Here is a 14,764-nt window from a genome sequence, read left to right as displayed (position 1 = left end):
GGTCAATTTTGGAGGCACATCCACTGGACAAGTCAGCCAGCAGGATGGAAGGTTGTTAAAGAAAATCAAGGATGACTCCCAAGTTTTTGACTTTATGACTGGGTAGGTGATGAGATAGGGATGCTAGGGAGAAGTTTTATTGTGGTGGAGGGGATAGGATGAAGACTTCCATTTCTGTCATGTTAAATTTGAAATTCGAGCCATCCAAATAAAGATTCAAGACAACAGCTGGATACTAGTTAGAAGTTCAGAGACAAGCTCTGGGCTGGAAATGTACATGTTGGAATCATTGGCATACATGATTTTTAAAGCTAAGAGCCTGAATAGGCTTGCCAAGGGAATGAATCTAGACAGAGAGAGTACCAGGGACTGAGCATTGAAGTTCTCCAACATGAAGAGGTTAGAGAGATGAAGAGGAACCAGGAAAACATATTCAAATAATGGGCCAAGTCCAGTGCTTTTTGTTAATGTAACAAAAGTTAAAACTGGGGATTGGGAAGAGAAAGGAATAATGTGAATTGTTGTTTCTATTCAGGCTTGAAATGTAAGGCAAGTTCAGACAAAACTCACGAACACATACTTGAACAATAGAGTTGTATGGCAGTGCTCAGTTATATAGAGTCATCCAGATGATACAGAAAATGATTCTGTTAGTTTTTCAAGATTTTCATAGAAATGAAAACACAAAATTTGAGAATTCTCTGAAGTCTTCACTGTTCCAGGATCATTTTTGTGTTTCTCCTATGTACTCTCATTATACACATCCTTATCATAACTGCATTGATGTTGAATCATACAATGGGAAGAACCATCAGGAGTTCACATGCTGCCCCCTCTGCCCTCCACACGTACCCCCTCCACTCAACCCACTAAGTACACAGCTCTTCACATGAAGGCCTTCTTCTCATCTTTTAGTTTAGTTGTCATATCAAAGAGGCATTCCTTCAATAGTACATACCCCTTACCCCCGTATTCTCTATCATAGCACTATACTACTCCTGATCTCTTACTAATTTTTTCAATCATTTACTAATTTTTGACTTTATCCCTCACTGGATTATAAATTCCACAAATACAAAGGCATGTCAGTATTTCATTCCAGCCTACACATATTTAATCAATATTTTGGAATGAATGAGCAAATCAAGTGATTATTAAAAAATTTGAGGGGGTGAAGGGGAAACTGAGACGAAGCGAGAGAGTAACACAGACATATATAAACTACCAACTGTAAAATAGTCAGTGGGAAGTTGTTGTATAACAAAGGGAGTCCAACTCGAGGATGGAAGATGCCTTTGAGGACTGGGGCGGGGAGGGTGGGGGGGGCTTGGGGGGGGCGTCAAGGAAGGGAGGGAAGATGGGGATATGTGTATAAAAACGGATGATTGAACCTGGTGTACCCCCCAAAAAAATAAATAAATAAATTAAAAAAAAAAAAATTTGAAAATTAGCACAAGCAGAGACATAGAGTTCCTTTTTCTGTCTCTATAAAAATGGGAGTGTCTTACCATATATAATTTCATTATTACTTTTCAGTGTTTGCTATGTGACAGTGCTTACCCCACATCCAACTTTTATCAGTTTCTTAGGTTTTATACCGCATCTGCCTACTCTTCAGTGCACTGCCATACCTGCTTTTCACCACCTATAGCTCTGTGCTCCCCCACTCACCTTTTAAAGTAATCTTGGTCTTTGATAACCGTATTCATTCTCTCTCTCTTTCTTCCTTCCTTTCCTTCTTTCCTCCCCCCCTCCCTCCATCCCCCTTTCCCTTTCCTTCCTTCCTTCCCTGCATTGTGTCTTTGTTGTGTCAACTCAGGCTTTCTCTAGTTGTGGCGAGCAGTGGCTGCTCTTCATTGTGGTGTGTGGGCTTCTCATTGCGGTGGCTTTTCCTATTGCAGAGCACTGGCTCTAGACTCATGGGCTTCAGTAGTTGCAGCACTCAGGCTCAGTAGTTGTGGCACACGGGTCCTAGGGCATGCGAGCTTTGGTAGTTGTGACACATGGGCTTAGTTTCTCCGCAGCATGTGGGATCTTCCTGGACCAGGGATCAAACCCATGTCCCCTGCACTGGCAGGCTGATTTTTCATCATTGTGCCACCAGGAAAGTCCCGATAACCATATTCTTTAGCCTCCTGCTTTCCTGGTTTCAATTTGCTGCTTTGTATTTCTAGTGTTTGTGTACCGCCTACCTCCGACCTGTCCACCTTCTTTGAATCACTGGCTCCAATACTGGCTTCCAATTTCAAGGTACATTTCTGGGACTATGCTTCTGTTGGAAGCCCCAGGTACTGTTTTTCTTTGAAGACCTTAGGGAGAGGGATTGAGAGTTGAGCCAAGCAATGTTTCGTGATGGAACGATCATCTGTGACTTGGCTGATATGCCAGTGCTGTCCCACAGATAATTTACCCCTGCTTTTCTTGGAGGCATAATACTTTGGCACAGACAAAAGGATTTGCCCTGGAACTTCTCCACTTTATGGATATCTGCCTGGGATTTTTCACTTTTAGGGGTCCTTCAGCTGTGAATTTTCCAGTAAAATATTTTGTTTGAAATATGTCTCTGATTCTACTCACTACAAACTTAGTTATTTAAAAAATCTTAACTAAAACATTCTGCCTTAGTTATGGTTTTGTCCTGTTGGTTTTTATTTTTTTTGACAGTGGTCTGACTTGATTTTTAAACTTTCTGCTTGTAGTGGACATTGTTAGCTGTTTTGCGTTGCTTGGCACCCCCTATTCCAGTGTTTGGGACGTCCTTACATAGGAGTCTTGGTGTGAATGGAACCCAAAACACCACATAGTTGATATCTCAGCCTTCCTTGCAGTTTGGTCCCAGGCACATGACCTAGATTTGATCAATCAGAGACACCCACATGAACTTTGAATTGGAGCTTGTGACAAAAAGAAGCAAGGGCAGTAGAGAATCCCAGCAACCTTCTGTTTGCACAGGTGGTACCTGGCTTTTGGTCAGTGGACGTCATGTGGTGAGCTGCAGGCTTTCGGTGCTTTGGTTGCAGCAGCAAAATGTGCTCATGGACTGTTCTGTGGTGTGATATTTAGCTGTGATTTTGGCTCCTATGGGCCTTCCCAGCAATTGTGTGGGTCACAAAATATCCTTTCAGTTGACTCCTAATTCAAAGTCAGTCAAAGTTAGTTGCATCTAAGAACACTGCCTTTTTCCTTTTTATATTTCCCTTTATGTCATCATTCCTTCTTATACTTCCAGTGATCTTTCTGGGATCATTTTCTTTTTTGAAGTACCTACTTCAGAAGTTACTTTAGTGTGGAACTCTTGATAGTAAATACTCTCTGTTTTTATCTGTAAATTATTTTACTCCCATTCCTGAAAGATAGTTTTGCTGGGTGCACAATTATAAGTTGACAGTTATTTTCCTCAACATTTTGAGGTATTTTTCCATTGCCTACTGGTCCTAATTATCACTAAGGAAAAGTCAATTGTCTTTCTAATTATTTCTTTGCAGGTGATCTATTCTTTCTCCAGCTACTTTCAGTTCTTCTATTTAAGAACTGAAGATCAAACTGAAGAGCTCTAGAGATTACTAGAAATATATTACCCAGTAATTTTCCTAATAGCCAACTTATTTTGGTCTGAATATCAACCCCAGGATCCAAGGAATCTTGCTCCGTCTGTAAAATTGGTTCCATTTTTCTTTTACTATAATTCTCTCTACCACTCCTTTCACCCTGATACCTTTTTGGTTTACTGGTTCTCAAAGTTTATAGTCATCTGCATTTGTAGTTACTCTCAGAAATCTTATGACACCACCATCATCCCACGTAGCTGCTGACTCTGCACTTTCCCCCTCTGAGAGTCTAGATTCAAAATCAGTACACTAGGGTATAATGAACTGAGCTCATTCAAACTGAATGATTTTAACAGATTAGAAACTGTAGAATCAAACAACCATAAGCTGCTGAAGACTAACAAATAGATGCATCATACTTAATGAAGAAACACTCTAAGCACCCCCATTAAAGTCAGAAATGAGATAAGGATGAAGTCGTCATAATTGTCTTTGTTTTGAAGGTACTGGCCATTGCAATTAGACTGAACTAGAAATAAACGGTAAACAATACACATTTTTAAAAGAAGGAGATTAAAACAGTATTTGCAGATCCCAGAAATCAATTGAAAGGCTAAGTGGTAGACTACTTCAGTGAGGTCGCTGAGACAGAAAGCACAAAAATAGAACTTCATATATTCAATTAACAACTAGTTATAAGAAGTGATGGATTAAATGATCCCTTTGCATAAGTTAGAAAAAGATTAAAAGGAATAGACTTAGCATGAAACATGCAGAATCCGTGGAAAGAAAATGGTAAAACACCATGGAGAGAAAAAAGAAGACCTAAAGAAATGTAAAAGTATTGCTACACTTAGATAGGAAAATTCAAGATCATCATCATATTGATTCTCCTTAAGTTAATCTGACTGACCCCAGCAGGGTGTTTTTGTTGTTGTTTTTTTGTTTGGAACTGGACAAGCATATTCTAAAAATCATGTGGAAAAATTAAGAAGTAACAATTACAGTAAGTCCCCTACATATGAAACTTCAAGTTATGAACCTACAAGTTGTGAACTTTCAGTGATGCAGACGTGTGCTTTCATGTCCAGTCATGTAAGCTCATGTGTCTGGCGTGCATTGTCACATGCATGCATCCTCTTCAAGTGGTTGTGCTTTTGTGTACTTACTTTGTGTAGCTTACTAATGAAGACCTGATGGAAATGGAGGCCCAGAGAAAGGGCAAAGAGAGACAAGAGGAAGAAGACATAACTGAAGAAGTGAAGAGATTCACGACGCAGGAAGTGGCAAGGGGATTTTCTTTATTTGGGGAGGCACTGTTAGTTTTTGAGGCACAGGACCCGAACATAGAACAGTACACGAAGGTTGCAGCAGCCATTCAGCATACAATCCAGTGCTACTGTATTATCTATGATGAGAAAAAAAGAGCTACTACCCAGACATCACTGGATCATTTTTTCAAGAGGGTAGATGGAATTGAATCCAGCAAGGACCAGAACCGTTGCCATCAGCGTAAGCGGGAGTGAAATTGCAGCTTGCCCTCCGTCTCCTATTGCTGACGATCCTTCAGCTCTACCATCTCCCACCCTCCTCTCGCTCCTCTTCTTGCCTGTTCAGTTGATACCAGCCCCTGTATGCCAGCTGTTTTATTGTACTACTGTACTTTTCAAGATACTGTACTGTAAGATTAAAAATGTTTTCTTTATTTTTAGTGTTTGTTTTTTATGTCTTATTTGTGTGAAAAGTGTTATAAACCTATTACAGTGCAATATGATACAGCCGATTGTGTTAGTTGGGTACCCAGGCTAACTTTGTTGGACTTATGAACATGCTCTCGCAAAGGAACTCATTTGTATATAGGGGACTTACTGTACACGGAAAGTTCTGAAAAGAGAAGATTAATGAAAGGGCATTAACCGTATTAAATATAAAAACTTGCTCTGCAATAATGAAAACAACGAGATACTGGTACACTTGCAAATCAACAGTTCAAAGGAATAGACTATAAAACCCAGAAACAGACCCAAAATATATACAGCAATTCAATGAAGGTTTTATTTCCAAACAGTGGAGAAAAAAAGGATTATTCAGTAGATGGTGTTGGGACAACTGAGTAGCCATCTGAAAAAAAAAAAAAAAGTTGGATCTCTACTTAACAGATTATGCCAAAATGATTTCCAGATGAGCCAGTCACGTTAAAAAATGAAACCATAAATTACCACAAGATAAAAAAGAAAATCCATCTATTTAACTACAAAAAAAAAAAAAGTCACCATAAAAAAGTCTAAAGACAAAAGACAGATGGAAGAAATTCTTTGTAGTTCACCTCATAGACAAAGGGCTAATTTCCTTAACATATAAGAATGCTTATAAATCAGTAAGAAAGAGGTCAACATTCCAGATAAGTAGGCAAAACCTCAGAAAAAAGAAAATATATACTATAAGAAATGCAACTACTGTGACAATATAGTGTTTTCCACAGCATAATAGCTTGTGGTCAGGGAGGGCGTGGAGACAGTGGTTCTCACATGCTGTTAGTAAAAATGTACCTTAATTTCCACATCCGCAGTGATGGAAGATTTGATAATAGTAAAATTTTAAAAGCACTTTTTCTTTAAGCCAACAATTTCATTCACAGAAATTTATCTTATAGCCATATTTACACATGCGTGAAATGACATGGGTGAGAATATTCTTTGTAATAGAAAAAGATTGCAAATAACTGCAATGTCTGTCATAGGTGGCTGCTTATATAAATTATGTACATCCACACAATGGAGTAAGAGGCAGCCACTAACAAGGAATGGGGCAGCTATAAGGAAAGAGCTTCAAGATGCATTGTTAGGTTCAAAAGTATAGAACATAGCAGGGTGTATAGTAAGCTACTTTAGAAGGAAAAGCAAAAGTGTGTATGAACACACACACTTGCATGCTGTGTGAGATAAGTAGTAGTATTATCCCCATTTTTCAGAGACAGAAACTGAGGGTTAGAGGGGTAAGTAACCTTTTCAAAGTAGCACAGTTAACAAAGACCATAGGAATAAGAGTCTAGGAAACATAACTACAGAGTCCCTACTCTTTACTAATCTATATTGTCTCCATTGGGGAGGAAAATTATATATATATATATATATATTTTATATGTATATATATTTGCTGCATCCCACAGAATGTGGGATCTTAGTTCCCTGACCAGGGATTGAACCCGTGCCACCTGCAGTGGAAGCACGGAGTCTTAACCACTGGACTGCCAGTGAAGTCCTTTTTTTTCTCTTTTTCCACATATTTTTAAAAAGCTGTCCACATGTTGCTTTCTTTTATTTGAAGATATACAAATATGTGGTAACAAAGTAGTACCAAAGAAATAATGATGAAAAGCAATAGTTTCAGGCTCCAGTCAGTTCTTGCCTTCATCCCCCTCTCCAGAGACATCTTTTCTAATTTCTGTGTTCTTCCAATGATTACCCCCTATAACTTTATAAAATATGATTCCTCTATTTTTTGTTTTGCCAACCTATGCTTTTTTAATAAGTTCAGTTTAAACGTTAGAAACCAGTCAGTAGGATTTATTATGATTGTATCAGAGTTCAGCCAGAGAAGCAGAACCAGAATGAGATTATCCGTCTACCTATCTATCTATCATCTATCTACCATCTATCTATGTATATATAGAGACATATATATGAATGTGCATACACAAACACACACATACACTCTAGTTTGTTTATTATGAGGAAGTGTCTTATGCAAATATGGGGGCTGGCCAACCAAGCCTGGAGTCTGTAGGGCAGGCAGTCAGGAAGGGAAGATCACAGGCAGCCTGGAACCCAGGAGCACAAGCTGAAGCTTGAAGCCTCTGAATTGATTAAATGATGCCAATCCAGGATAATCTATTTCATTAAAGTCAACTGGTTAGGGTCTTTGAACCTGCAAAATCCCTTCACAGCAGTACCTAGATTAGCGGTTGATTGAATAACTGGGAGAAGGTACATGGATTCTATAAAATGGCTGGAGCTTTCCGTTTGTCCTCCAACTCGTGAGAAAATATCCCTTGTAGCCCAACCTAACTAGAAACATGCTAGAAAGAGAATTCTGGGGAATGTAGCCAAGCTGACACATCACAAAGCCATCACAGTCTACCACTTCTCAACTTGGCTCTCATACACATCTGCTTAAATCATACTTAATGTCCAAATAAAGACAATAACAGAGTCATATTTCTGCCTCATATAATACAATTTTGCCCTGCACAACCGAAACAGGCTAACCTTTCCGCCAGGAAAGGACAGAGTCCTTCAGTGATTGCAGAGTTCTCCTTTGCTATCCTGTAACTTAAAAACTGAGATGTAAAATTAACTATGATTAACACACACTAGATGATAAGGGGCTGAGAGAGGGAAAGCTGCAAAAATATATAGATATCTATATTTATATATATATTTGACATATATATTTATATATATCACATTCATATTAAAATTAGGAGAAAATACTCATGACTGTTATCTTTGTTTCTGTAACTGGTCATGTGGTCGTTGGTGGTATGTATAACTACCTTCTTCACTCGTTCCATATCTCCTTTGCCCTAAGCAAGCATCTCAGCTGACTGTAGTTTTTTGGCTGGTGGGGTGACCCTGTCTTCATTCCTGAAGGGTCTGGCCTGTTAGCCATCCTACCTGAATTGGGTTGTTGTAATTTTCCACTGACTCTAATCACAGGACATGAAAGTGCTAAATGATGCCCTGGGGGATTCTCCTGTAAGTCATACATACCCCTGATTACTCGCCTTTTGTAGGATCAACCTGGTTTCTGCTTGGTAGTCAAGATCAATCACCCCAGCCAGTATACTAACTTTCATCATCTGTTGATTTGGAGGCAGAAGAACCTGGAGTGACTGGGTAGCAGTCTCTGCTTGCAAGTCAATGAAATCCTTGTTGTGACCTGTACTAATTCTCTGCTGCTGTGTAACAAAGCACCACAGACTTAGTGGCCTGAAACATATTACCTCACAGTTTCCATGGGGGAGGAGTCCAAACTCAAGTTAGCTGGTTCTCTGTTTAGAATCTCACAGGGCTAAAATCAAGGTGTTGGTTGGGCTGATTTTTCATCTGGAGGTTCAACTGGGGAAGTATTTGCATCTTAGCTCAGATTGTTGGCAGAATGTCTTTGCTTGTGGTTGTATAAGTGAGGGCCCTTACTTCTCACTACCTGGGGCCACCCTCAGTTCCTAGTGGCTGCCTGCAGTTCCCTGCTGCATGGCCCTCTCCATGAGCCCCTCCCAACATGGCTATTCGCTTCTTCAAAGCCAGCAGTACGATCCCTCCAGCCTGCTCAGTCTTCTTATATAATGAACCATCATCATGGGAGTGATATACCATCACCTTTGTCATATAATGTAACCTAATCAGAGGAGTGACATCTCATCACCTTTGCCATATCCTATGGGTTAGAAGCAGGTCATGGGTCCTGTGTACACTCAGGGAGAGGGGATTATACAAAAACATGAATCTTTGTGTGTCACCTTAGGTTATGTCAGCCTCAATGATTGTGAAAATACTGTTTATTTCCAGGGTCCTGGGTCCAGTGGGTCCAATGTCATAACCTCTAGACCATCAAAGAGAATGTTCCTAGATGGATGTTAACTAAAATTATTGTGATCATTCTGCAATACAAATACGCAAATCAAATTATCGTGTTGTACATCTGAAACTATCTAAATTTTTAAAAATCTGCCTAGCATCAAAATCAAGTGGATTTTTTACTACCCTCCGTCAATTCTTTAAATTCATGGCACATTTAGGATTGCTATTTATTGGTTCTGAGCAGACGTATTTACTCTCACTCCTACCAAACTAAACACTAAAGGGATTTCCAAAGTGGCATAAACCCATAGGGACAGAGAGAACTGGAGAAATGACCTTAGGAACAAAATTTAGAAAGCTGAAAAGCAGATGGATAAGTGGTAACTGAATTAGCAGACCTAGGAAAGCTAAATCCTAAACTGGCATGGAGGCAAGATTGGAAGCAATGGGGTTTGCATTGCAGACTCGGTAGCAGCAAGTACCTCTTGAAGTAGAGATGAAAGTGGTGCTAAAAGTAAGGTTGTTTGAATACCCATGGAAGTTTTTTTGTTTTTGTTTTAAAGCTTTTTATTAGAATATAATTGCTTTACACTGTTGTGCCAGTTTCTGCTGTACAACAAAGTGAATCAGCTGTATTTACACATATATCCCCATATCCCCTCCCTCCTGTGACTCCCTCCTTATCCTGGCCCTCTAAGTCATTACCCACCATCGAGTTTATCTCCCTGTGTTATGCAGGAACTTCCCACTAGCTATCTATTTTACATTTGGTCGCATATATATGTCAATGCTACTCTCCCCATGGAAGTTTTTAGATCCTCAATATTCTGCAGACTAGCGGCTGCCCTTCCCTACCCAGACAGTGGCTTGAGGTTTATTCTTGGGAGAGGGTAAAGCAGAGGGTTGCTGGACTGATTGAAATCAAGCATATTTGAGAAAGGGGGCACCATACTGAAAATGGGGAGATGAATGCTTAAATACTAGATGCTTAAATACTAGATTCTGACACCCCAGAGTGCTAACAGCCAGGCCTGTACTCTTTAGAAAGGAGATGGGAAGGCCAGGGGAAATTTGAGAAGCCAAAGAGAAAAGAGCTAAAAACATTGATTGTTCCCAAATGAAACAACTTCTCCAGAACCTGCTACTCTTTCTTATCCCTTTTCACAGTTGGTAGGTCATTCTCTTGGATCCAGAACTTAAACTTCTTAGTACTTGATTTTAAATCTGAGAAAACAACCAAAGATCATGAAGAATGCTGGGAAGGTCTCAAAACTGAAAGACAGATCCAGAAAAAATTAAAAGGAAAAAAATGACTTGGAGGAATCTAGCTATGCAAAGAGATTAAAAAACAAATAAGCAAACACACACCCTATCATTAATAGCCTCAGAAAAGAGAATGTTACATAAATGAAATAAGAATAGAATCTATGGAAAGGAAAATTCTGAGAATAAAACAGCTATTAGAAATAAAAGTACTATAGGAATTGTAAAAAAATTAATATAAAATCTTTGGAAGACAAAATTGAGAAAACTCATAAAATTAAACAAAAAGACAGAGAGATGGGAAATAGGAGTGGAAAGAAAATTAGATGAACAGATCAAAAGATAGTTGGATAATGGAGGAATGGAAAGGTTTCATATGTGTTTGGAGAGTAGAGGAAAAGAGAGCCCAGTCCTCCTCTTGCAGAGTAGAAAGCCAGTAGGTAATGCCTAAAACTAACACACAACAAAGCAAAGCAAAACAAAACAAAACAACAAAAGATTGAAAGTAATTGTCTCTGGGTGGAGAAAATGGAGCAGAGGATACAAGGAACTGCTGTATTTTTACAATAAACCTTGTAGAACTATTTGTGCGTATATGTATGTATATATATACATATGCATATATACATGCATATATAACTATGATTTAAAATAAAACAGAAAAGTAAAGCACCCTAGCTTTAAGAAGTGTCATCTTTTATTATGATTTAGAACATTGCTTTATTGTAGAGCATTTTGACTTTTCTAGAGTTTCTTATCCCCTTTCATTTTGTTGTTGTTACCAAGAGAATAATGTGCCTTTAATATCTTCATTTTCTTTCTGAGTCCTAGTTGTATCAATTAGATCCTACAGTAAAAATAGATTTGTGACTTAAAACAGAATTTATTTGAAGGATGATGGGTTGCTCACTGACTCAAAGGCTGATGAACCGGGATTAGAAATGATAAAGATGAGGCCGTTCCAGAGAGGATTATACACAAAGTACTTACCAATCTGGTTTGGATCCTGTCAGAAGAATGGACTCCCACCATCACCAGTCCTTTTGTTGTTCTGCTTATGATTCGTGGTCCAGGAAAGGAGCTCCTGTTTGTCCTGGCTTGAGGCAAGTGCTCGTGCTTGCTAAGGGGCTGGATCTTAATTATTCCAGTCAGCTATGGAAAGGCAGGGTTTCTTTCTTTTTTTTTTAAATTGAAGTATAGTTGCTTTACAATGTTGTGTTAGTTTCAGGTGTACAGTAAAATGATTTGGTTATATATATATATATTATATATATAATACATATATATATATTTTTTCTTTTTCAGATTCTTTTCCCTATAAGGGAAAACCTATAAGGTTATTACAGAATACTGAGTATAGTTCCCTGTGCTATACAGTAGGTCCTTGTTGGTTGTCTATTTGATATTTAGTAGTGTGCATATGTTAATCCCAAACCCCTAATTTATCCCTCTCCCCACCTTTTCCCTTTGGTAATCATAAGTTTGTTTTCTGTGTCAGGGAAGGGATTCGTGATTAGCAGTCGCACCAGGCTAGAGAGATAGGGTAAGTTCCCTGAAGTAAAGAGCTATTATTATCAAAAAGTGATGGAATAGATGTTTTAAAATTTTTTGTTAATTGCAATATTTGACACATAACTATAAAGTGTACAACATGCTGATTGGATACATTTATATATGGTAATATGATGGCCATTATAGTGTAATTAGCATCTCCATCATGTCGCATAATTACCATTTCTTTTTGGTGGTTGGAATAATTAAGATCTAGTCTCTTAGCAAGTTGATAATTATAATACAGTGTTGTCTATATTTACTGTACTGTGCATTAGATCTCTAGGGCTTATTTACTACTCGTTGCAAGTTTGTACCCTTAACATCTTTCCTATCCCTCCCCCTACTCCTTTCCCGGGTAATCACCATTTTACTCTGATTTATGAGTTTTGGGTTTTTTTAGATTCCACATATGTGTTATCATACAGTATTTATCTTTTTCTGTCTGACTGATCTCACTTAGCATAATGTCCTCAAGGTCCATCCATGTTATTGCAAATGGCAGGATATCCTTGTTTCTCATGGCTGAATAATATTCCATTGTGTGTGTGTGTGTTTGTGTGTGTGTATATACATATGCCACGTTTTCTTTATCCATTTATTGTTTAATGGCTACTTAGGTTAAAAATAATTTATTTTTCCTGTATGACCTTGAAGGCATTGCTCCATTTTCTTCCATTATCCAGTATTGCTGATAGGACTTATGCCAATTTGATTCTTGTGTCTTTAGTGGAAATTTCTCTGTCCTGAAATTTCATGAGGTGTGTCCAGATAAGAGACTGTTTTCATTTTTTTGTTAGCATTCTGTGGCTCTTTTTAAGTCTATATACCTGTGCCTTTCTTTTTGCTCTGAGATGTTAGATTTTCTTTGCCCATTGTCTATACTTATTACTTTTTCTCCAATGCTTTTACCATTTTCTTTATTTCATTTTGTGCTCTCAATAGTTTTCATTCCTCTTCTCTATGACCACTACTATATTTCTGGTCAAAACTCTTTTCCCTCAGGCCCCTTGAAATTTCATCTTTAACTTCTGAGATTGTTTTGTCTTTTTCTTCCATTTCCTGAGTTTGGTCAACTCTCATTTCACATCTTCCTGTTTTTTTCCTCTGTTTCTATTCTGATTTATTTTGAACTTATAATTTAAGGTAATTTTTGTTTCAATGTGCAAATCCTTGTTTTAACATTTTAATTCAGGTTAGAGTGTTGTGTTACAGGTTTTTTTTTTTTTTCTGTTTTATAGTTTTTCCGTTTGGTTTTTGTTTGGCACAGGGAGAATATTGTTATCTGCTAAAATATTTCAATTCACATTTCTACTAATAGCTTTGCATGGATATTTCCTGCTATTTTGTGTGCATTTTGAAATGTCATATGATTTTTGGACAAGCCTGCAGATAGGGGGCAAGATTTGAGTATCTATGTCTCTTTTTCTTCCATGTGATTCTTTTATTTTTTTCAAATTTTTAGAAAAAAATGGAGCAGTTTTAGGTTTACAGCAAAATTGAGAAGAAGGTATAGGATTTTCCCATGTACTTCCTGCCCTGACACATGCATAGCCTTCCCTATTATCAAAATCTTCCAATAGAGTGGTACATATGTTATGACCAATGAACCTACATCCACATATCATAATCACCCAAAGTCCATAGTTCCCTTAGGGCTCACTCTTGGTGTTGCACATTCTATAGGTTTGGACAAATGTAAAATGGCATGTATCCATGATTAGCATATCATACAGAGTATTTTTCACTATTGCTGAAATCTTCTGTGCTCTGCCTATTCACACTTTCCTTCCCCCACCAGCTCCTGTCAACTACCGATATTTTTATTGTCTCCATAGTTTTGCCTTTTCCAGAATGTCATATAGTTGGAATCATAAAGTAAGTAGCCTTTTCAGACTGACTTTTTTTCACCAAGCAATATGCATTTAAGTTTCCTCCATGTAAAAAGCTCATTTCTTTTTAGTGCTGAATAGCATTCCATTGTCTGGATATACCACTGTTTATTTATTCATTCACCAACTGAAGGACACCTTGGTTGCTTCCAAGTTTTGGCAATTAGGAATAAAGTGGCTATAAACATCTGTGTGCAAGAGTTTGTGTGAACTTACCTTAGGGTAAATACCAAGGAGTGCAATTGCTGGATCATATGGTAAGAGTATGTTTAGTTGTGTTAAAAAACTCACCAAACTCTCTTCCCAGTGGCTGTGCCATTTTGTATTCCCCCCAGCAATAAATGAATGAGACCTCCTCTTGCCCCACGTACTCGCCAGCACTGGTGTTGTCAGTTCTCCAAATTTCGGCCATTCTAATAGGTGTGTAATGGTATCATTGTTTTCACTTGCATTTCCTTGATGACATATGATGTGGAGTGTGTTTTCATATACTTGTTTGCCATCTATATACCTTCTTTCATGAGGTGTCTGTTAAAATCTTTGGCCCAATTTTTAATCGGACCGTTTTCTTATTATTGAATTTTAAGAGTTCTTTGTGTGTTTTAGATAACAGCCCTTTATCAGATGTGTCTTTTGCAAATATATTTTTGTCCCACTCTATGTCTTTTTACTCTCTCTACAGTGCCTTTCATATAGCAGAAAACTTTACTTTTAATGAAATCTGGTTTCTCAATTCTTTCTTTTTTTTTAATTTTATTTTAAAAACATTTTATAGTGACTTTTTTTGATTTTCTTTATGATTTTACAAGCAATACACGTTCATTGCAGACAACTGGAAATACATAAAAGTGTAAAATAAAAATCAATGATCACCCATAACCTACCCATCCCCCCGAGATAACCATCATTAGCATTTTAATGCATTTTT

Source organism: Hippopotamus amphibius, chromosome 4 (assembly GCF_030028045.1).
Source record: "Hippopotamus amphibius kiboko isolate mHipAmp2 chromosome 4, mHipAmp2.hap2, whole genome shotgun sequence".
Classification (NCBI taxonomy): Eukaryota; Metazoa; Chordata; class Mammalia; order Artiodactyla; family Hippopotamidae; genus Hippopotamus; species Hippopotamus amphibius.
Note: the sequence above shows the minus strand (reverse complement) of the source record.